The sequence below is a fragment of the Microtus pennsylvanicus genome, chromosome X, assembly GCF_037038515.1.
Source record: "Microtus pennsylvanicus isolate mMicPen1 chromosome X, mMicPen1.hap1, whole genome shotgun sequence".
Lineage (NCBI taxonomy): Eukaryota > Metazoa > Chordata > Mammalia > Rodentia > Cricetidae > Microtus > Microtus pennsylvanicus.
The window spans coordinates 91,918,693-91,944,321 of record NC_134601.1 but is presented as its reverse complement, the minus strand read 5'-3'; the positions used below and the strand labels follow the sequence as shown (position 1 = coordinate 91,944,321).

Below are 25,629 nucleotides of genomic sequence, written 5' to 3'. Positions count from 1 at the left end.
CAATGTGAAAGGAGGCTAAATATTTGAGGACATTTTCCTTCCACTCACCTCCACCTTGCTTCTTGGTTATATATACTCCTTTGTCTACGATGAAATGAGCCCATTTTCTCTGCCTGACTGGAATCTTTCACAGAAGCAGGCCTTTTTGAATAAATTCCCTTTTGTTGTTGCTTTTTTACCATTTTAAAATGAGTAGCATGATTTTTTTCTTTAAAACTATAATTATCCCTCAGATAGAGAAAATTTTCCAAAATCTTTAATATGGCACACAGACATTACACAATCTGTTTCAAATCTAGCTTGTCTGTACTCAACTCTATTGCACAATTATTCTGTTCTGATCATAATATAGACAGAATATGTTTTAGTCAAAATCTCTGTGGTGGTTTGAGTGAGAATGTTCCTGTTTGTTCATGTATGGTGATGCTGTTTGGGGAAATTTAGGAGCTGTAGTCTTTTTGAAGGAAGTTTGTCAACTGGAGGCAAGCTTTGAGAATTTAAAGACTCTGTTCCGATTTTACTCTTTCTCTGCTTCACGATTGTGGTTCAGAATGTGAACTGTCAGCTTGTTCCTCCAGCAGCCATGTCTGTAGCTTGCTGCCATGCTTCTCCTCCATCATAGACTCCAAACCCCTGGAACAGAATTCCCAAAATAAACTCATCCCCTCCTCCAAATTGTCTTGGTTATGGTGTTTTATTACAGCAATATAAAATTAATAAACTCCCCTGCTTTACCCTGACAGCATTGTTTACTTTCACATCCTTTTTCCATTGCATGGAATTCTTTTTTGAGTCAGGTTTCTCTGTAGCTTTGGAACCTGTCCTAGAACTCACTTTGTAGACAAGGCTGGCCTTGAACTCACAACTCACCAAAGATCTGCCTGTCTCTGCTGGGATTAAAGGTGTGCACCACCACTGCCCGGCTTTGAATTCTTATGTGTTTTGAAAATCTCAGTCACCTATCAATATGCAGAACAATTGTATATCCAGCATGAATTTATATGTTTATGAATAATGTCTACTTGGTCTACTATGTACCTCTACTGTGTCAACACAGGGCTTATCTATAAAAAAAGTCATTTATTTGTAATTGTAAAGGTGAATAAAAGAGAAAGATAACTATTACCTCTTAGTTTTGTAGAGTATCTCATTAATGGATATAATGGACCTTTATAATTTCTCTACCTTTTGAAATGTGGATAAAGGTTTCTGGGGATCACAAACTCCCAGTCTCTAGTATAGTTACCCTTGAAATGTAAACACATATCTTTCTTCAAAGTTACTATAGGACCCCATCTCAAGGTGCAACCTTTCCGCAATATATATTTTATCATTCTGGAGATGTTTTAATATCTTTTTTAGAGTAAGTCAATTAGTTAATCAAACATCTACCTCAAATGTCAAGTGAACTTAATATGTAAATTCTGCAGAATCTCATCTTAAATTTGCAGTGCCTTGAAGGCTACCTATCTGCATGTACTTTTTTGTGTTTCCTCAGTAAAATAGCCTTCTTTCTTCACATTATTTCTGTAGACAAGCCTGTTTGTTGATAGGAGTTATTTCTTTAGCAGTACAGTGAAGCAGATATATCATGTGACAAAAGAATACAATTTAGTGTTTAAACCCCAGTGAAAATACTCACCTTTCCTTAATATTTCCTGGCTATCGGGTAATTTGTAAAGTTCTTAGAATATGGCATAGCTATTTTTTATTCTTTCTAAAATGTTCAAATATTTCATTACATTGTCGTTTAGCAGAGTGCATTTTGTAAATATGCATGTGTTGTTTATACATTGCGTTATGTTCAGAATCAATTACACGTTTTCATCTTATAATTACACATTTCAGAAATTTTAAGTCTGAATTTAATAAGATGAATAGCCCTTAGAAAATGACACAAAAATGTTGTTTGTATAGCCACTGCTTCCATGTTAGTTCTTTCTTTTTTTTTTTTCGAGACAAGGTTTCTCTGTGCTTTTGGAGCCTGTCCTGGAACTAGCTCTGTAGACCAGGCTGGTCTCGAACTCACAGAGATCTGCCTGCCTCTGCCTCCTGAGTGCTGGGATTAAAGGCGTGCGTCACCACCGCCCGGCTACATGTCAGTTCTTAATATCCATATCTTAACATTATCATGTAGTTTGGGAACGATCACTGGAAGCTCATTAGTTTATGGGTTCACATTGATTTATTTTCCAGATGAACACAGAAAATGTACATGGTCCTTTTATATATTTCAATCTGAGGAACTGCGAAACCGGTCTAAAGCTGGGCGACTAGGGGCTGGCATCAGAATTAAATCAGAGTACACTTGGAGGACTTTGTTAAGCTGGAATGTTCAACCAGTGTGTGCTTTGTCTTGTATACAGTGATGAGCCATTGCCAAACAGCTCCTTTTTACTGAGTGTTTACTCTGTGTCACAGTGGGTTATGTCTGTTAAGCCCTGTACATACTTTCTCTCTTCAGTCTTGTAAGGACTCAGTGGGTACCATATTTCTCATTTTACAGATGAAGAAACAGATTTAGAGAGGTTAGTTATCTAGCCCGAGGAAAAGAGCAGAAATTCAAATTTGGTTGTATTGCCAAAACCCATTCTCCTCATCAGAGGCAAGTGAGAGATGGAAGTTTTATAAAGATCACTCTAGTAGAAGTCTGAGAAAAGACTGCAGGAAAGCAAATTAAAACAAAAACAAAAACAAAACATTCCCCATAGCTCAGATGCCAATACGGTAGTGGATCTTATCCTAAGTCTCCAAGCCTCTCCATTTCAGAACATCCTGGACTTCACCATTTCTGACCTTGACATTAAGGCCTACCTAAGAAGTGGGGTTTTGCTCACTTTTTCTAGGTCGAGAACCAACTGGTCCAAGGATCAGACAGCCGCACCAGTGGTCCCCGGCGGGGTGGGGCGCATGCGCGCGGTTGCTAAGAAACGGCGATCCAGGCGCCGCGGTGGTAAGTGCGCCGGGGCTGTGTGTGTAGGCAGCAGCGCCAGAGGAAGAGGAGCACGAGGATGCAGCTGCTACCGTGGCCCCAAGAGGGAGCAGGCACTGTTCTGTGGTCGCGGGGGCCAAGAAATTGGAATTAAGCCTGGGGGTCCTGTTGTTGAGGTGACCAGGGCAGACGGTCTTGCCAGAAGCTCAGGCCTAGTATCCGGGGAGAGTTCGGTCCGCTGGGCGAAGGCCTGCCGCCTTTGCTTCTTCCTGGCCCTCCAAGTCGATGGTGGTGAAGTTGGTGGCCGCCAGAGGCACAAGCACCAGGCTGCTTCTCATGCACCCAGCGCTTTTCTGGCCCTGCTTGGACAGCTGCGACGCCGCCTCCTCTCGCCGGTGGATCCCACCCTCAGCGGCGGGGGAGGGGGAAAGTTTTCCCCTCTGCCGGGCTGTGTGGTGCCGGGCGACAAGGAGACCTTAGGAGAGTAGGGGTGAGTAGTGGCACTCGCCAGGTGCTGGAGCTGTTTTCTGGTCTCAGGGTATCTGGGGCCCCAGCAGGTCAGGGAAGCTCTGCTTTCTCATTCCGAAGCTTCCGACACCCTTCCTGCGTCTGCTCGCGCGTAATTTCTTCCAGATAGTTTTCCTTCTCAAAGGCACCACTTTCTGATCTCGACCCTGGCTTCCAGAGGAAAAAAAAGTGTAGGTGATTAAGGCCTGGCAGTGTTTCTTAGATGCTGATGATTCGAAGTACAGTCATGCACCCTGGTCTCTGATTTCCAGACAGATTCTCCTAGTGCCCTGTTCACCCATTTCTCCTTGCTCTAACTGTGGCTCTGACTCTTAGTCTCAGGAGACAGTCTGACCTGACCTCAGGCTTGTCAAGAGCCCATCCTCCACACTGCTGTTGCTTCATGACTGAAGAATTGACCAGATAGCTTGAGTGGTGCCTTAATTTTCAGTATTCTTTATACTTGTGTGCAGTCAGCTTCTGCAAACCATATGCCTAGCTCCGGACTCCTAGCATGTTAGACTAGGCAGATATTATGTTAAATCATCATAATAATAATGATAATAAGACAACACTAGTAACATGTTCTATTTGATCAGCCTAAGTACCATCAAACTTGAGATGTAGACATAGTAGATGATTGACAATAGGGAGAACACGTTCTACAAAGTACTCTTCATGCAGAATGACTCACTTCTGCATTTAAAAATGTGTTGACGAGACTTAAGATGCTCCTAATAAAAATTTGGATGGTTGTGATCTTTTCGTTCTTCGTAAAGTAGGCTAGAGGCGGAAATAGTCACTTCCCAAGAACTTTGGCATGAGACACCCGGAGTGAGAGTCTGGATACCATGATTAGATGAGGCTCTAAAGTTACAAGGTGTTTTGACAAGAATATTATTTTGAGGTGCGAGACTGCTTTTTAAAAGGTAGATGGCTGAGAAAATTTACAGTTCCTGTTGTCCCTTTCCGAAAGTGAGCTCAGTTTGAAATGATGTATAATTTTAATTGTGAGGCACTTCTGTGGGCTGACAACAAAAGATGGGTTCCTTTATTTCACCTTCTTCCATTCTGACAGTTTTAAGCCATTTCAGGTTTCTTATCTAAAAAGAAGTGGTGAGAAAGAAGCACAATGATGAGAAGGCTAAATTTAGTTTTCGGTAACCCTTTTAAGCTAAGGAACTTTAAAAAGGATGTAGATGCCATTCGTGATTAGGTAACTTCGGCTAGTGAAGCTGCCAGTTTTAAATCTGGCAGTTTAACACTGCCAATTTTCTGATAGTTTTAGGTAAAATGCTTTGTATGGATTGCTTTTGTGTTTGAGATACTCTTGTGTTTAAAGTCAAATACCAGGGAAGAATAGTTTCCTACCTCAGTGTGAATTATCTATTGTGCACGAGATTTTAAATTTAGAGGTGGTTTCTGTTTCAGAAAGGTCTTGGTGAATTTGACTCTTATTTATTTGAATTACTATTAGATCTAAAGGAAAAGAATTCCATGGAAATATGGCCAGAGAGTTACCACGTATCCCAGAGCTTTCACACAGTCAGAATCCCCTAATAAAATGGTATTATGTTTTCCAAATGCTGTTTGATCACTGAACCCTGCAATGAAGTTTGGTTTTGCTTGCTTTTTCTTTTTTAAAAAAAATTCATAGACTTTTATTAAGCTTTTATTTACTAGATTCTACCCAGTGTCCACCACTGTGGTGAAATTGAAGAGATTAGATTAGAAACAGGTTCCAGGTCTGTTGGTGTTGCTCGGGACAGAGCACCTATCTAGCTTGCACTAGAAGCATAAGTCCCTGGGTCCAAATGCCAGTAACTAGTAGCTGAAATAAAAACAAAACACCAATAGAAAGGGTTCTGAGGAATTTAATTGCAGATAAGATTTATTAATCAGAACATAGAATAAGAGCTAAAAAAATGAAAGTAAAGGGAGATCACCAAAGGCTAAGGGTTGTCTGGGAAGGCTTCATGTAAAAGTCATCCTTCTTGAAATTTTAGGCTTCACTGGAAGGAGGAAAAGTTCATCGTATTGCCATTCGATTAACTAAAAGGGAAAATGATTGCCTGGAGCAATTAACTTTCCTGAACTGAGCAAACTTTTTATGCTATATTATAATTTGATAAACGAAATACAAATAACTTTGTAATGTACATGTTATAGAAATTAGTTTATAATCATCCTATCCTGGGGCATGTGAGAATGTTTTCTAAGAAGATACAAATAATTAAGTTAATATATTTTATAAATGTGCATTTTTTTACTGTATAGTAAAACACGGCTATACTTGACTTTATACAAAACTAGTATAATAAACAGAACCTTATATTATTAATATTCTCCAAAGTCTGTTTCCAGATAAATTCTATGAGCAACATGAATTTTTATTTGTTGAATTATATAACATTGTTTATCATATACTACTATGTATGATAAAGGAAAGAGCTATATTAGGGTTTTGAAATTGATACCTGTCAAAGTTCTAATATGTTAATATTTGGCAAGTAACATATGTTTAAACTTCAATCATAAACCTTTGTAAAACTTACTTTAGTACATTTTAAAATTTTTTGCTGTTAAAATTTGGTTACATGTTAACAGTCCCTAGGTTTTGGCCAGCTATTGTAAGCTAATGTTTTCATATAGCAAAATAACAAACCATACTGCAATTAGAGATGATTACTGATTTACTCTAACTTCTTTCACAAATTTTGTACAAATGCAGTACGAATTCACTGAAATCTACTTTTTCTTTATTATGATACTATTTATTCCACCGTTTGTCTTTGTCTGACCACCACTAGTACTGCATCCTATCAAAACAGACCATACATAATTAAAGCCAAGTGAAGGGTAGAGTTCCACCCTTAAATACTAAACAGCCATTTTAGAAAACACATAATTGGTGATGGAATGTGAGCATCATTTGTCAAACATGGAGAAGCCAGATAGTATTTGCAACGGAAATGAGGTAAGAAGGAATATTTCAAGCTGCTTAAACCGTTGTCTTAAAGAGACTTCCTCCACTGTCAGAGAGCTTGGATAGCCTCCTGGTCAGTCATCTGGAATCAATTCTTCTCATAATTGATGAACTTGGCTTCTACTTTGGAAAGAGAAACACTTTTTCCTATACTTCCTTGTAATATTACTTTAGTATTTTCACAGAACTAGAAGATTTTGGGAAGATTTTTGTTTCTTTTCTTTTTTAAGGATCTTGGTTTTTATAGTTTTAGGTCTTTGCCATGCTGGTTTGAATTTTCTACATTTGTAATTTTCTGCAAGTTGTATCTTGTATGGAGTTCTTCATTGGAGCTATGCTTTTCTCCTTGTACAGGTTGGCTTTTGTCAACTTGACATAAGCTATTTATTAAGTCATTTTAGAAGAGGGAATCTCAATTGAGAAAATGCCCAAACTGGCCTGTGGGAAGGCCTGTGATGCATTTTGTTGATTTAAGATTGGTGTGGTAGACCCTAGCCCATTGAGGGCCGGGCCGACTGTGGGCAGGTGATCCTGGGTTCTATAAAAAAGCAGGCTGAGCCAGCCACAGGAAGCAAGCCAGTAAGTAGCACCCCTCCATACCTCTGCTTCAGCTCCTGCCTCCAGGTTCTGACTTGAGTTCGTTCTTCAGCTTCCCTGGATGATAGACTACAAGCAATTAGATGAAATATACTTCTTCCCCAAACATTTGGTTTTGGCCATGGTGTTTTGTCGCAGCGCTAGAAATCCTAACTAGGAGATTTCTTCTCCTCATTGTCATCTTGTTTATCAACTACTTTCCCATTTTGTCCTGTGGAATCTTTCTACCACTTCGAGGAGGCAGGTCACTTTCCAGTTATACTTAAGAATTTTACATGCTCTTCACCATCATCTTCTTCCTCTGCATATTCTTCCCCAGCTGCTAGGTGTTGTCTACAAGTATGCACAGGTCCTGACCCATACTTCAGCCTGAAGGCCACAGGTGGTGCACTTTCAAAGTCCCCAAGGGAAACTGCCAGTTTTACAGACATTTTCCAAGCTGCCTGTGTTATCTTTGACTGTGTCCATAATATATGATTCAGCATTCTGTAGCAATGCTGGGCAGTTGGAGTAATCGGTAGCTGCCAGTCAGCCATGAGAAGAACAGTGCTCTTCAGTGTCCTGTATCGCTACCCTGTGATGTTCAGTAGGTTATGCACATGAAGTCCAGTTTTTATTCACAAAGTTTTGAACTTTTGATTGAGTTATTGAGATGTAACCGCATCACAAGTTGAAAATCACCTGTATTATATCAAAAAGTTTTATGTTCTCTAAGATAACTTCGCATTTTAGAATTACAGGTGCAAAGAATATGCACACTTGCTCTAAGAAGTAATACACCCAAAGTTAAATTTGAGGCATCTGTATTTTTCATAAGTTGTTTTTTCTGAATACAGTAGAGTCTTACATGATAAATTTATTACTAATAAACAATAATTCAGTGTTTCTGGACTCAGCAAATATTGATATTTCATAAAATTTCATTTTATTGTTTTCAATGGTTGGGTGTTGGGTGGAATGTTTTCAGCTTCTTGACCTTTTATTCAAAGACCTGAAATAAACAGATTGCAAAGTAGCAAGGCATCTTTATTTAAAGTAAAGTCAAGAGCAACAGCAGTCTACACAAATGACAGAGCACTTAAGAGTTCTGATTATGGTTCCTTTTGCATGCAGTTTTAAAATGATCCTGTTCTAAAGTATGATCTTTATGATGTCGGTGGACTGAAAATTTTCTGCTTGAGCACATGTCTAAAATTTTGTAATGGGAACTTATTGGAATCATGACCTTTGTCCAACAATCCTCTTTGTATTAAATTGTCCTAGAACATAAACTTCCCTACTAAGCAAAAGATACTGATAGTCATTTCAACATGGGAAGAAAACCAAAGAGTGAAATGCATTCAAGTTTTTTGCAATAAACCAAATACGTCCACATATAAATTGGAAATTAATATTTACAAGGAATGGCTACACAGAGTTCTCATCTTTTTATGACTTGTTAGTGTTCTTTGAATGATTGTCATCCAAAAGATAACAATTCATATAATTTCCTTGTTACACTTTCATCACTGAAGTTGATTTTGTCACTGTTTTATTCTGTGATAGAATTTTGTAACACTTTGTAAATTGCCACAAACATTAATTGAAACTTGAAATTAAACTTTCACAGATAATAATGAGAAAAATACATTTTATAATAATTGTTGTTAGAAACTATTATATAACAAGTGTTGGTGCCTCTATATCCTTTTATAGGCCTGAATCCTTGACCTCCTAGTTAAACTCACTTAATGCTGGGGATATTATTTACTCTCACTTCTGAACTAAGCAAGTTTTATAAAAGATCACAGACATGCACATATATACATTATAGAGTATATTAGTTATTTAGAAGGTGTGCCTAATAGTCTGAAAAATTATGTGCATATAAATTCAACTATTTTCACAGCTAAGTAATTTGAAAGTTGTATGAAGGAACAGTATTGTTCATGATTTTAAAAAAGTGTACTGTGTCTAACGAAGGGGAACAAATCACTAGGTTATTTATATATTTCTTCATTTATTTGGTTTTTGAGACAGGGTTTCTCTGTTCTGAAACTCATTTTGTAGACAAGGCTGGGCTTGAACTTACAGAGATCCAATTCTCTCTCTCAAGTGCTGGGATTGAAGGCATGTGTCACCACGCCTGGATAACTAGGATTTTATTTTAAAAACAATTTTCTATTTTGAAAAAAGTAAATTGTTAGAAGTTTCTGGGATGACATGTAGCTTTTTTCACCCATATCAATTCAAAGTTCATTATTTCATATTCACAATGTAAACATCTTATTGTCATATTATTATACTTAGGATTTTAAAAAACATTACAATAAAAGTATACTCTTCTGTTTTTCCATTCTGTCTCATTGCCAGTATTTTTTATTTATATAGTATCTTCCAAGATGAATTCAGAATTTTCCCATTCTATGGTACTTCTTGACATCTACCTGAAACTACTTTTTTTTTTTTTTTTTTTTTTTTTTTTGGTTTTTCGAGACAGGGTTTCTCTGTGGTTTTGGAGCCTGTCCTGGAACTAACTCTTGTAGACCAGGCTGGTCTCGAACTCACAGAGATCCGCCTGCCTCTGCCTCCGGAGTGCTGGGATTAAAGGCGTGCGCCACCACCGCCTGGCCTGAAACTACTTTAATATATATTAAATATCTGTGATTTGATATATAATATGATATAATATTATACACACAGAAGTTTTAAAATAGAGGGGAAGCTGAGCTAGGATGTTAAAGGAAAGGAAAGGAAAAGAAAGGAAAGGAAAGGAAAGGAAAGGAAAGGAAAGGAAGGAAGGAAGGAAGGAAGGAAGGAAGGAAAGAAGGAAGTTTTGTTGTCTCCATATGGTTTGTTCGAACATCCTTAGTGCTATTTACCCCTTTGCCTACCTTTCTCCTGCCCTATCTTCTAATCCCCCTCCTTACTTTCAACTCCACATTATTTCATTTTCGCAAACTGGAAACTAGTCCACATATGAACAGTGATATAAGATTTTTAATTGCAGAGGCCATATATAATTACATACTTGGGTTTTTATTTGTTTCCTTTTTATTTCTTTTGGTTTGAGACAGAGTTTTCTGTAGTTCAAGTTATTGGCTGAGGATGACTTTGGCCTCCACTTTCCAAGGGCAGAGATTCCAAGTGTGTGCCGTCACATCTGGCTGGAATGTATCATATACTAATATATTTAATGGTTGTTACTGAATTTAATACATATCTGCACATATATATTTAATCTCCCTTTCTATTTCTGTTCAAGGATAACAATTATTAGATTATCTTTATTTATTGTGCTTGCTTAATTTTTATAATTTGCATGTGTATTTTTAAAATATTTTATTTTATGTGCATTGATGTTTTGCCTACACGTATCTGTGTGAGAGTGTCAGATCCCCTGGAACTGGAGTTACAAACAGTTGTGAACTGGTAGATGGGTGCTGGGAATTGAAGCCAGGCCCTCTGACCCATGCTTTTAACTGCTGGGATATCTTACCAGACCCCAGTTTATTCAATTTTAATGTATTGTGTCATTATTGCTGCCAATTAGTCTGAATACCTATGATTCCATAGAAACATAAAAATTGAGATATAAGGGCTGGAACGATAGCTCAGTGGTTAAGAGCACTGGCTGCTCTTCTAGAGGACACAGGTTTGATCCCCAGCAACTACATGGCAGTTCACGCCTGTAATTTCACCTTCAGGGGATTTAACACCTTCATACTTGCAGGCAAAACACTAATTCACATAAAATAAAAATAAACAAATCATTTAAAAATTGAGGTACAAAAATAGATACTATATTTTATACTTCAGTTCTTAATTTTCAATAATTTTGTGGAGAATACATCTAAAATGGTTGAAAATTTGAATTTTTATAAAGTGGTATGTCTTATGATTTACTTGTAGCAATCAGAATTTGGCTAATCTTTAGGGATATTAATAAAGAGATGAGGATGATTTGTAGTTAATACATCAATGGATTACATGTAAAAATATTCCTAAAGCACTTGAAGATATCTTTAAGTAATTTAAGTATCCATTCTCCAATTTTATTTATTGCTTTATTTAAAAAATCTTTATGTAAAAAAATTCACAAAGTTAATTTAATTTCAGTTACTTTTGGAAATTCTTTATAAATTTTAGCATCAGTATGTTCCAAATTGCAAGACAAAATTTTATTAATTTGCACTCTACTAATCAGGAATTTGTTATAGTCTGAGTAGATGTAGCAGTCACACTATTTTTTTCTAGATTGTCAACCATATGTTAGTTATGGATTATGCTGTAAAGTGATAGAGGAAGGTCATTGGTTAAAAAATAAAGAAACTGCTTGGCCCTCATAGGTTAGAACATAGGTGGGTGGAGTAAACAGAACAGAATGCTGGGAGGAAGAGGAAGTGAGCTCAGACTCGACAGCTCTGCTCTCGGGAGCAGACACGATGAGGCTCTGACCCAGGATGGATGTAGGCTAGAATCTTCCCGGTAAGCGCACCTAGGGGCGCTACACAGATGATTAGAAATGGGCCAGGCAGTGTTTAAATGAATACAGTTTATGTGTTGTTATTTCGGGGTATAAGCTAGCTAGGCGGCCAGAAGCCGGGCTATGGGAAGAGGCCCGCAGCTCCTTCAACAGTAAAGAAAAAATAGTCGTAGTCCTATCGGAGGTTAGGAAACTGGAGTTTCTTTCCTGTATTCTTGATATTGTATTCAAGTAGTGCTAAGAAGAATTCAAGTAGGGACATTGTACTATTATAGGTTTAATGTCCTTTAAAACATCTAAATATTCTATCACTAACTAGGACACTGGATACATAGTACTATACTGTGAAAGGGGTTCAAACAGTGGTTAATAAAATTTGAAAATCTTTATTAGAAATACTTGGGCCAAAGTGTTTCAGATTTTGGAAATTTCCAGAAATTGGAATATTTGCATATATTTATGGATTGATTATTTCTAATTAAAATGTCAGAAATCTATTATCCAAGCATTACTGTCACGGCAAGAAACTTTTTGAATATTGGAACATTTCAGGCTTTGGACTTTCATATTAGTGTTAGTCTGTGCTGAAAGAAAATTTAAGGCAGTGCCCATTGCAAACTCTTTTCAGATGCAGAAATTGCAGTAGAAATATAACCTGAGTATAAACTCTTTTACATTTGTAAACACACACATTTTTTTGATTCATCAGAGGAAGAAAGTAAAAATCACATTAAACATTGCACCCCATAATCTTAGTATATACTTATGGTGCTGCCAGAGATCTGAAAATAATAAAACTCTAGGGCTTTCTCCCTCAGTTCTAAAGTCCCACGTTGAGTGAATCAAGTGTGGTGGCATGTGTTTGTAATCTTTCTGCTCAAAAAGTACAGAGCAGGAAGATTGCTCTGAGTCTAAGACAAGCTGGACATATAATAAATTATAGGCTAGCTTGGGCTACAATGTGAGCCCTATCTCAAAAAATAAAAATGCTAATACTGATAGACTTGTGTTGTGATGCAATAAGACCTAAAGCTTAAAATATTTGATGTTCTTGGATTAAATTCCTCTGACAAGAAAGGTAACTTCTACTGCTGTTAACTTTGACAAGTTCCCATTAACACAGCACAGCCAGGTACACATGATAATAGTTGCTAGAGGCTTATGGTTTACCATTGATACTTTTCCAAGAGGGGATAAGAGCTAGTGCTTTGTTTTTCTGGCTTCTATAGTAATATTTTGTTTCTACTGTGTAACTCAGTGCTTTTAATTTACAGGTTTTAGATCTTATGCATAACAGCAGGGTAAGAAACCGCATGCACTATTTTGGTCAATTGGAATTGGAATAAAAATTCAGCTCTCTTCCTTCCCCTCCCCCAATCTCTCCTTCACCTCCCTTCCCCACGAGGTCCACCTCCACTCTCCATACCCCCACCCTGCTTTCCTTCACACAAGAACAGGCTTCTCAGGGACATCAACCAAACACAGCATAATAAGCTACAATAAGATCCGGCATATACCATCACATCAAAGCTGAGCAAGGCAACCCAATAGGGGGGAAAGGGTCCCATAAGCAGGTAAAAGGGTCAGAGACAGCATGTCCGCCCCCTGGCTCCCCCCCCCCCACTCCCACTGTGAGAAATCCCACCACAAGTATGCAGAGGACCTGAGTCAGACTCCCATGAGTTCTGGTCAGTTGATTCTGTCGGCCTTGTTCTTGTGATATCCCTTTCCACTCTGGTTCCTATGATCCTTTGTTCCCTCCTCCGCAGGACTCCCTGAGCTCTGGCTAGCGTTTGGCTGTGGGACTCTATGTCTGCTCCCATCAGTTTCTAGATGAAGTCTCTCTGGTCGCTGATGAGGCTTCAACTAGGCTCCAGTCCCAGAACACTCTGTGTGTAGGACTAACAGTAGGTCAAAGGTTTTGTGGCTGGGTTGGTGTCCCAATCCCTTCACTTGGGGCCATGCCTGGTTACAGAAGATGGTTGGTTCAGGCTCCATGACCCCCATTACTAGGAGTCTTTGCTAGGGTTACTCTAATAGATTTCATGGAGCTAAGTTTCCACCTCATCCCAGCAATGCCCCTAATTCTAATTATCTCTCCTTGTTCTTCCTCCCCATCTGCCCCTACCTGATCCCTCCTGTTTCCATTCCCACCACCCCTACTTTATGAACAAAATCTATTCCATGTTCCCTTCCCAGGGAGAAGGTTATCCTTTACAGCTAATTATCACCTTATGGGTGAATATAGAAAGACCATGTTTATTTTTCTGATTCTGGGTTACCTCACTCAGGATGACATTTTTTCTAGTTTTATTCATTTGCCTGAAAATTTCATGATGCCTTTTTTTATAGCTAATTAATGCTCCATTGTGTAAATGTACCACATTTTCATTTTTCTCAGTTCTAAAGTAAGAAATTGAATGAACCAAGTTTGGTGGCATGAACTTGTAATTGCTGTACTCAAAAAGCTGAGGCAGGAACATTGCTCAGAGTTTAAGGCAAGCTTGGCATACATAATAAATTATAGGTTAGCCTGGGCTACAAAACGAGTTGCTAACTAGAATAGAAATTCAGCTCATTCGTGGGTTTTTTTTTCTTGTTTTTTTTTGGAGACAGGGTTTCTTTGCATAGTCCTGGCTGTCCTGGAACTTGCTCTGTAGACCAGACAGGCCTTAAACTCAGAGATCTGCCTGCTCTGCTTCCCAAGTGCTGGGATTAATGGCATGTGCCACCACACCTGGCCATTTTTGTTTGTTTGTTTGTTTGTATGTTTTTTAAAAAATAATTAGCATTATTTTTGTTTCACCCCAGCTTTGCCATTCCTGTGGCATGTGTAATGAAACTTTGATGTATGTTATTCGTGAATTAGAGAGACTGAAAACGTTTTACAGAGCTAGCCATCCAATTCACAGTAGGAAATTTCATTAATTCTTAGTCTTTATCAACAGAGGTGAGTAGAAGATTAGAAAAATATTTGGAAGATAATTTTGTTTAAATTCTAATCTGAGGGCCGGAACGATGTCTCAGTGATTAAATGCACTGACCGCCCTTTCAGAGGACCCAGGTTCGACTCCCAGCATCCACATGGTACCTTTCAACCATGTATAACTCCAGTTCCAGGGGATCTGATGCCCCCTTCTGATCTCCTCAGGCACCAGGCACACAGGTAGTACATAGACAAATATAAATATAAATATTCATACACATGAAATAAAATAAAAATTTTAAAATTGAGTATAAGTGTATCTTGTTTAGGTAGACCTAGACAATTGGTTAACTAAAGAATATGGAATTGATAAGGAATTCTCTCATTAAGGATTAACCCAAGCTGATGGTGAAGCTGTGACCAGAATGCTTTATATAAAATATTGGAGCTGTAAGTTGTGAATAATTTGTTTTTCACTCTCTCTTAATCAAAGCATTTTGGTAAGTCAGGTACAGAGGTATATTTGTAGTTCCAGATACTCCATAGACTGAATAAGGAAAGACTGCTTGAGTCTATGAATTTGAGACCAGCCTGGGTAGATAGGTAGTCTCCATTTTTTTAAAAAAAGACAACTTTTTTTGGTAATAAATAATAGAGATGTGTTAAAACCAGCTTAAGGCAAATTGTGCATGTGTATGTATTTACATATGTGTTTTTAAATTAAGAATATGGAAGATTCTCATGGAAGCCAAGAAAAGAAAGCATGGCCTAGGCATATGAAGAACTTCAACTAAGAAGAAAAGCAATCAGTCTCTAAGGAAACTTGTTTGAAATCATATATTCATAAGTATCATTATATTTGCTTACCAGGTTATATTTATGAACATGCATATAGGAAATTAAAAAGAAAAAGAGGCCATAAATTTGATGGAGAGCAAAGGAGTTGCCTAGGAGGAGTTGGACAGAAGAAAGGGAACAGGGAAAATGATGTATTTATACTATAAAAAATTATTATACACAAAAAGACACTTGAGTCTTTCAAACTGACTATTAGACTATTTTTACAATGAACCCCAAATAAATGAGATTTTTTTCTAAGGAATAGCATACTGTGAGAAGGCTTCAGACAGAGGGGAATTTTGTCTCCTGGAAAGAGATTTCACTACATTCTAAAAACTGGTTAGAACAGGATGAAACTGTATCCCAGATAATCATGGGTCACCTTGACCAGGACTGTTAGATACTTATATCCTTGGCAGTCTGTTTAAAGTTTAATTCCACTTCAGAACTCTGAAGACTTACTTAAAGGGCTTATGTGATCTCTTTATCCCTCTTCCCAAAGTAGCTGTATTGACTAAATCTCCTTTTTCTGCCTTTTACTATTAATTTAGCTCTTTTTTTATTGAGTTATTGAGGAGAGGCAGTCTGACTGATTTGGGGTACAGATTGTGACCCCTTAAGTTCCATAACTTATACATAAATATATAAATAGTGAATATGGTATGTGCTATATTTTTAATGAAAAATTATAAGAAGTTGAAAACAGTATAGAGAAGCAGTTGTGTTGATAAATTCATCAGTGCAGTTTTTCTGACATTTCTATGAGATAATAATTCACAGCCAACTTACTGTTCCTCTGGTTCTTATAAATTTTCCACCTTTTCTACTGCTATGATACCTGAAGCTTATGTTGTATACATACATACATACATACCATACATACCATACATACATAGTACATCTCAACAATTAAATAAAGAGACTATGATTTGAAAGAGAGCAATGGATGGTGTGGTGTGTAGGAAGAGTTGAAGGCATGAAAGGTAAGGGGGGGAATATATTTTTTAAATGATTTATTTTTATTTCATGTGCATTGGGGTTTTGCCTACAAGTATGCCTGTACAAGAGTGTTGTATCCCCTGGAACTGGAGCAACGGGTGATTGTGAGCTGCCATATGAGTGCTGGAAATTGAACCCAGGTCCTCGGGAAGAACAACTGGTGCTCTTAACAACTGAACCACATCTCCAGCCTCAGAAACAACATAATTATATTTTAATTTCAGGGAAAAAGTAGAGAGGTCTTGTTCCAACCTCAGCTAACCTTTCAGTGTTATCTTGTAAAAACACACAATAGCAATAACTAGAATGTTGATCTTATTTAGATTTCCCTTTTTTATAAGCAATTATTTGTGCTTGTATACGTTTGCCACATGTGTTGTTTCCTGTACTCCAAAATCACATCAAAATATTTGATTATACCATCACCACAAAGCTCTCTCATCTCACTCCACATCTACCTCCTCTCTGCCATTCTTAGACCTTTAGTTTCTAATTTTCCTCTTTCTCAGCAAGAATCTTCTTACATCAAGATTTTGGATATTATGTAATATTCATTATCTCTGGTAATTTACTTTTCTCTGATGTTTACTTTATCTGATATCAATATACATACTGTGCTTTTAAAAAAAATACCTACATTTTAGCTCATTGTAGGAGTATGTGCTTGGAATCCCCAAACTGGAAGACGAAAGCAGCAGGATGGAGGATTCCAGGCTCTCCCAGGCTATTGGGCAAAACCCTTGATGTTTCAATGACATAACTTTTTCCGTCCATTTACTTTCAGTGTAGCCATGTTATGTTTGAAACAACTGTCCTGAAGATAGCATACGTTTAGCTCTGTTTTTTCAATCTAGTGGGATTGCTGAATCCTATAGATCTATTTTTCACTTAATAAGCAGATTCAATACTTTTTGGTGAATATTCCATTTTATAGTTGGTGCAATAGTGACTTAGGGTTTAACTTTTAATATTATGCGTATAATGAAATCCATTACTTTGTATGTCAACCTAAAGAGAAAGTAAACTTATTTTGTGTAGAGTATATAAAATGTGCCATGAGGTATATATAAGCAGGCAGTTACTATGGTGAAATAAACAGGCATATTTATCATATCAAATAGTTACCCATCTGCTGTGGCAAAAACAGCTATAAGTCTATTTATTAGCAAACTCATAAATATAACACACTATTATTAATCATGTTTTTCACATTGTATGAGCTAAGGAACAATACTTATTATTTTCTGTTTGTTGTTTTGTCCTTTTAAAAACTGTCTTGCTCCAGCAATCTTATTAAAAGTTTGAAATAATCACACTTCAGTTTCTCTGGTAATTGGTAATGTTGGGCATCTTTTCATATTCCTATTAGTCATTCGTTCTTGGAAGAATTGTTCTAGTCATTTGTACTCTAGTGGGTTTGTTTTTTTCTACTCACTTGTATGAGTTCTTTATTTTGCATACTACTCTCTTACCTGAAATGCAGGTTTTACATTTTCCTTCTGTTCTATATGTTGCCTTTTAACTATGTTGATAAATTTGCCTTTTTTTTTTGAGACAGGGTCTCGATGTAGCCACGACTGTCCTGACACTTGCTCTATACACCAGGCTAGCCTTGAACTCAAAACCTGTCTCTGCCTCCCAAGTGCTGGGATTAAAGGCACATACCACCACACTGGGCATGTTGATAAATTTGGTATATGAAAGCTTTTAAATTGAATCTAGTTCCACTTGTTTATTTAATTTTCTTTCCTGTGCTTTTGGTGTCACAGCTAAAAAAATTACTGCCAAGACCATTGTTGTAAAGCTTTGCCCCTATATTTTTCATTTATAGGAGATTTTACAATTTCAGGTCTTAACTTTAGGTCTTTAGTCTATTTAGTCTGTTTCAATAGATTTAGAGTTTATTTTTATGCGTGGTGTAGGATTAATATGCAATATAATTCTTTTGCACACATATCCATGTTTTCCAGAACCATCTGCTGAATAGACTACCTCTATTATGCGGCTTTGGCGTTGTTATGAAAGACATTTCGACTATATTTGTGTGCATTTATTTCTGGGTTCACTATTCATTTCCAAATTGGTGCATTGCCTTTACATGCCAGTTTCATGCTTTTTTATTTCCATTTGTGATCTGTCTTGGTAGCAGAGAGTGTGAGATCTCTGGCTTTGTTATGCTTTTTTCAGTATTGTTTAGCAATTGGGTGTTGTTCGATGAGCTTTATAGATTTTAGAATTCTTTCTGTTTTTATAGAAAAATGTCAATTTTTTAAAAATGAAAATTGCACCAAATCTGTTGATTGCTTTGTGTAACATGGACATTTTAACATTAAGTTTTCCAATCTAATAATACATTGTCTTTTAATCTATTTCTTCATTAATTTCTTTCATCTGTGCTTTGTTGTTTACAGCATACAAACCTTTCATAACTTTTGTTGCTGTTTCTATATATTCTAAAAATTTGAAAGTATTGAAATACAATTATATTAATTTTCATTTTAGATTGCTTGTTTTCAGTAGACAAAAACACAGCTTTTCTCAGGTTTACTAAGATCCTGCAATTTTGCTAAATTCATTTGTTAGTTTTAGTTTTGTGGTGTCTTCAGGAATTTCAATATATAAAATCATTTCACCCATGAACAGATAGAATTTTACTTTTCTCTTTCTAATTCACATGTCATTAATTATTTTCTTTGCCTAATGTCTTTGGATAGCGTTTTAATGCTCTATTAAGTAAATGTGATGATAATGAGCATCCTTGCTTTCAGCTTAAAGGAAAACCTTTCAGGTTTTCATCATGGAAAGTGATCTTAGCTGCGAGCTCTTCATATGTGGCCTGTATTTTGCTGATGAAATTACTTTCTGTTTCTACTTTGGTGAATGCTTTTATTATGAAAGATGTTGAACCTTGTCAAATGATTTTCAGTAATATTGAGATGATCGTGTGGAATCTAGTTTGCTCGCTTTTGCTGTGGAGTATCATATTAACTATTTTCACATATTCACATATGGTCAGGACAAATCTCACCTCATCATGTTATAAACACTGTCATATGCTGGTCAGCTTGGCTTACTAGTTTTTTTGAGTATTGTTGTATCTGTGAGCAGCAGCAGTTTGGCCTGTTGTCCTTACTTAGGCCTCTAGCTCTAGGTTTTGGATTACTAGTCTAGTCTCTTTACCAGTCATAAATTCTGTGTACAGACTTTTAAATTTTGCATTGTTCTGTGTTGGTATGTTGAGGGTTTCTAGAAATTTATCCATAATTTATGCCATCCAATTTGGTGACATATAGTTGTTTAAGTTTCTTATAATCCTCTTATTTCTATGGCATCAGTTGTGATAGTTTTACCATGTATGTGGTATGTGTGCATGAATATATGCATGTTTTCATATGTGTGTAGGTGCATGTGCCCATGTGTGTGAATGTATATGGAAGAATATTGACACCCAGTGTCGTTCCAATCACTTTCCACCATATATATTGAAGCAAGGTCTCTCATTTGAACCCAGTGGCTAGTCTGGATATGTAGCTTGTTTAGGGACCCTTTCTTTGCCTTCTGAGTCCTGGAATTATACCTGGACTGTCACACCCACCTGGCACTTTCACATAGGTTTCTAAGATCCCAACTCTGCTTCTCAAGCTTGCATAGAAAGCACTGTAACCACTGAACCATATTCTCAGCTCCAGGTTTAATGTCTGTTACTGATTTTTTGATATTATCTCTTATTCACAGTCTAGGTAATGTTTGACAATTTTAGCTTTTTAAAGCTTATACAATTTATATTAGCTTTTGATGTTATAATATAATTATATCATTATACCTTCATTTTCCTTCCATGTGCAACCCTTTGCTTGCTCTCTCTCTGTCTCTGTCTCTCTCTCTGTCTCTCTCTCTCAAATTTATAGTGTTTCCTTTAATTGTTGTTATGTGTTATGTGTGTGTATTCCTAAATACATAAACACAACATACTCGGTCCATATAATGCTACATGTTTGTATATGTTTTCAGGCACTGGATAACTAATTGGTGTGTTCTTGGGGGATAACTATTTTTTTCCCAATCTCAGCATCCCATAGTCACCTGAAGTACTTTGTCTAGTGTTAAAACCTCCTGAGCATTGTCCCTTCCACATAAGCATGTCTATTGGTGTCATCCTTGTTCAGGTCATGTTAAGAAAGACATGTTGTTACTTCTGACATTCCTGTAAGTCACTGACTCACAGAAAACTTCCTATCTTCTGTCTCTTAAAATCTCTCTGCCACCCTGAGTGTTAGGTGCAGAAGTTGTGTGGTAGATGTATCTGTTGGGACTGAGCTCCGCAATCCTACATTTTGATTAGTTGTGGTTCCTTTAATGCTTTCACTTTTTTTTTTTGATTTTTCGAGACAGGGTTTCTCTGTGGTTTTGGAGCCTGTGATTAGTTGTGGTTTTCTGTAACAGTCTCCACCTGTTGCAAAGAGAAGTGTCCTGATGATAGGAGAATAGCACATATCTGTAGGGATAAGGACAAATATTTAAAATGTAGCTAATGATCACACTGTTTTAGTGAAGTGGCACTTGTGAGTTTTCTTCCAGTATCAGTGACTTCACTAGCCCGTAGTAGTTGGCTATGCTCCCAGGACTAGGCATGATTTCCCTCTCGTTGAATGAGCCTTAAGCCCAAATAGAGAGTGTTAGTTACTGCCAAGATATGTGTGCCACTATTGCATCATTAAGGTTATATCATGTTATTATTGCTGTGATTAATAGATATCACTTACTTTTTTCCTTTGGAAACATGCATGGACCCTTTGTACCATGAAAGCTAGTACTCAGGGACGAGGATTTCAGGTCAGTTCTTACTCATAGGGGGTCTCTGAGCCCTAAGTCTGAAATACATGGTGTCTTCAGCACTAGGAATTTACTTTCCACCTGTGTGTTTGTGTGCGGGATGGGGGCAGCCAAGGGCAATAGCAATAGCCGATAATGTTTTGGGAATATCTTGGACAACTCTGACCAACAACTCAAAAAAGGAGTTCTCATGCTCAGGAGTGGGGATTTTTGTTAGATGATCTTTGTCTCTAGAGGAAACATTGTCATTTAGATAAGACATTTTTCATTTAAACTACATATGTCTATTTATATACTGACTTATGTGTATTATAGGTTTATTTTGGTAGTTTCTTACTCTTATTTTACCCCCTTCTTCAGTATTAATCTCCTCCCCTCCAATTAAAGCCCTCCCGTTTCCCCCACTTACACCTTTAGCTCATCTGTACCTTTCTGTTTCCCCCTCTATTGCTCCCTGCTCTGACGTAGCCTCTTTTGACTTCTTGCTTTCTGCAATCACTCGAGGTTAAATATGCACATCTGAAGACTCGGAGCTAGTAACTGCAGATGAGAGAGAACATCTGACATTTGTCTTTCTAATTCTGGGTTACCTCCCTCAGTATACTCTTTTTTTAGTTCCGTCCCTTTCCGGGGAAATTTTATGATTTTGTTTTTCTTTACAGCTGAATAGTTTTCTATAGTGTACACGAACTGCATTTTCTTTATCCATTAGTTGGTTGAAAGACATTTAACTTACTTTCATTTCTTAGCTATTGTGATTAGAGTACCAGTGAACATGGCTGAGCAAGTATCTGTGGGGTAGGATATCAATTCTTTCTGATGTATGCTGAAGAATGGCATAGCTGGGTCATATGGTACATTTATTTTTAGTTTTTTGGGAATTCTCCACACTGATTTCCTGAGTGCCTGTACCAGTTTTCAATTCCATTGTAAGTGACTGATGGTTCCCTTTACTCTAGATTTTTTTCAGCGTTTGTTGTTAAATTTTCAATAAACCGATTCTTTGCTTTGTTGATGTTGTCTAGTTTTTTTTTCCTCTTGCTACTTTCATCTTAATTCTTCTTTTATCTAGTTCCTAGAGGTTTTTAAGTTAGGTTGTGGGGATTATTCTTTTGTCTTTCCTGGATGGCCAGGAATTGGAGGTAGGACAGCCCAGAGGCCCAGGAATGAACTACACACGACTGTCCAAAAAAAATGTTGATGAAATGATATTCTGTGAGCTCATAGATTGGTGCCTAGCCCAAGTGTTGCCAGAGGAGCATCATCCAGCAACTGATTGAAACAGATGCAGAGACCCAAGTCAATACTAAGTGGAGTCAGGGGAATCCCACAGAAGGTGGGAAGGAAGGATTATAGAAGCCAGAGGGGTCAAGGACACCAGGAGACTATGGCCCACAGAATCATCTAAGAAGGGTTCATTAGGGCTCACAGAGACTGAAACAAAAAACACGGACCCTGTATGGGTCTAAGGTAGGTCCTCTGTATATACCTTATTATACTTTACTGTTGTGTAGTTTGTGGGGGGTTTTTTGTTCTTGGGTGTTTTTTTGTTTTTTTGGTTTTTTTTTTGGTTTTTGAGATAGGGTTTTGTTGTAGCTTTGGAGCCTTTCCTGGAACTAGCTCTTGTAGACCAGGCTGGCCTTGAACTCACAGAGATCCGCCTGCCTCTGCCTCCTGAGTATTGGGATTAAAGGTGAACACCACCACTGCCCAACTCAGTTTGGTGTTCTTGCGGAACTCCCAACAACGAGAGTAGGTGGTGTCTCTGACTGTTTTTCCTGTGCTAGGGACTTTTTTCCTCCTACTGGGTTGCTTTGTCCAGCCTTGATATGAGGATTTATGCCCAGTCTCATTGTAATTTATCATGCCCTGTTCAGCGAACATTCCTGGGAGGACTGCTTTTTTAATTTCGAAGGAAAACAGGGGAGGAGTTAATCTGTGGGAAGGGGTGGTAAGGAAAGGACGGGGAGGAGTAGAGGAAGGGGGAACTATGGTCACGATGTAAAGTATGAGAGAATAAAAGTTAAAAAAATAATTAGCTATTTATCACTACAAACTTCCTGCTTGGTTCTAATTTTCCTGCATACCATAATTTTGGTATGCTATATTTTATTTACCCCAAGATAACTTGATTTTTTGTTTGGTGTATTCTTTGACTTTTTGTTTCTTCCAAAGCATCTAGTTCAGCTCTGTCCTCCCAGTACTCATGAAGCTGGAAGGGGGATTGCTGTGAGTCTGATGCTAGCTTGGGCTATAGAGTTACACTTTTTTTCAAACAAAACAAAATATGTTATACAATCCACATATTTTGAGTTCTCTAATTTTTCTTCAGCTACTGATTTCTAATGTTATTGTGTTATGGTTGGAAGCTAGGTGTGGTGGTACATAGCTATAAATCTCTGCATTCTGGAGAATCACACAAGAACTTGAGACTAGCCGGAGCTATGTCATGAATTTGAAGTCAGCATTGGATCCATTGTAAGATTTTGTCTCAAAAAACAAAACAAATGAACAACAGCAAGAACCTCTAAAGTATTGTGATTGGACAGACAACTTGATATGATTTCACTGTCTTTCCATTTTCTTCTTGCTTGTTAGATTTATCTAGAGGTTGTTAGAAGAATATGTTTATGGATGTTGAGTGGAATATTGTGTACATATTTGTTAGGTTCAGTTAGTTCAATACTCAAGGAGATTAAGTTTCTTACTACTGGCAGCATATATATTCATCTCCTAGTTTCAGTTAGTTCAAAGTGCTGCTCAAATTCTGTTTAATTTCCTATTTAGTTTATGTAACCCGTTTGAGGAATAGTTGTGAAGTTTTCCTTTAATTCTTTCAATTGTTTTATATATTTTATACTTCACTTTTGAGCAAATTTATATTTATAATTGTTATTTATTGCTTTAGAACTGACCCAGTTTTCATTAGTATAGAATGTTCTCCTTTTCTTTTCTGTCATTTTTAGCCTTAAGGACTATTTTATATGCAATAAGTAGTCACTCCTATTCATCTTTGATAAGTGTTTCATGAATCCCTTGTAGTTAACATATTGTTAAATATTATTTTGTCATTTGGTTATCCATTCAGTCACTGTCTAGATTTTGATTGAAGATCTTAATCATTTGTATTTAAAGAATTTATTAATAAGGTAGGACTTACTATCTCAAGTTCATTATTTTCTCTCTGGCCTACAGATATTCCCTTGTTGTTTTCTTTCATGTTTCACTCTCTCTCCCTCTTCTTTTTTGCAAAGATATTTGTATTTCTTTCTCCTTTTCTGTGGTACACCTTTCTTAGATGATTTTTCTTGGTTAATATAGGGCTTACATAAAACATCTTGTAATGTAATTATAGCAGTATATTTTAAGATTATGTTAATTTTCAAACTCAAATTCTCTACACTTTGACTTCTCATGATTTATATTATTGGTAACAAGTTATATATTTAACATTAGGTTTGCAATAACATACTTTGTAGTAATAATTATTTCATACTTTTGTTTAAGGTATTCTAGAATTAAAAGTGATCCGTGTATCACCTTTTCAGCATTACAGTATTATCCTAATTTTGCTTTTCTGTTGCTTTTAGTTATCACCTCGTTTGAAGTGAACACATCCTTTAACATTGTCTTTTGTAATGTATTTAGTTAATGGTGATAGCTAGCCCTCTATTTTATGTGGGGAAAAAAGATATCATTTTTTTTGGAGGCCAGTTTTTCTGGATATGGTATCCTTGGTTAGCACACTTTTTTCTTCTAAGCCTTTGAACTTAACATTTCATCAACTGAAAGGTTACTCTTGATAATTGAATGAGGTTTCCTTTTATGCGATGAGGCACCTTTCTCTTCCTTTTAGTTTCTTTTTTCTCCCTTTCATTGAAAATAGATTTTTTTCTAATACAATATATCCTGATTACAGTTTACCGCCCTCTACTTTTCCCAGTTCCTCTCTGCCTCCTCTCCCCTCACCCTTCCCCTCCCATTTCCTACCCTCCAGATCCTACCCTTTCCACTTATCATTAGACTAGAACAGGCTTCTGAGAGATAATAACAAAATTAAATATAGTAAAACTAAACAAAACCCATCACAATGAAGTTGGACAAAGCAACCCAACTGAAGAGAAAGCGCCCTAAGAGAGGGCACAAGAATCAGAGACCCACCCATTCACACATTCAGGAGTCCCATAAAAACACTAAACCGAAAGCTATCATTTATAAGCAGAGGACCTGGTGCAAACCTGTGTAGACCCTGTGCTTGCTGCTTTCAGTTTCTGTGAGTTCAGATGAGCTTTGCCCAGTTGATTTAGAGGGCCTCGTTCCCTGGTGCGTCCATCTCCTCTGGCTCTTACACTTTTTCCACCTCTTCTTCTGTGGGGTCCCTGAGTTTGGGGTGGGGGATGGGGGTTTCTAGAGACATCCCATTTAGGGCTGTGTGTTCCAAGGTCTCTCTCTGTAGTGAATGACTGGCTATGTGTCTCTGTATTTGTTCTCAACTGCTACAGGAGCAAACTTCTCTGATGGTGGCTGAATAAGGCATTGATCTA

At 37.2% G+C, this 25,629-nt stretch overlaps 1 protein-coding gene across 4 annotated transcripts in view; it reads left to right on the top strand.

Moving 5' to 3' along the window:
- Window positions 1-2,916: 2,916 nt before the first annotated feature.
- Zc3h12b (zinc finger CCCH-type containing 12B) overlaps window positions 2,917-25,629 on the top strand; it is a 187,312-nt gene continuing 164,599 nt past the window's right edge. For 2 of the 4 annotated variants that reach the window (XM_075957312.1, XM_075957314.1), the window contains exon 1: window positions 2,964-3,422. The gene's annotated coding sequence lies outside the window, so the exon portion shown is untranslated. Of the gene's footprint in view, window positions 3,423-25,629 lie in introns of all 4 variants that reach the window. The other 2 variants (XM_075957311.1, XM_075957313.1) reach the window with 2 other exon arrangements.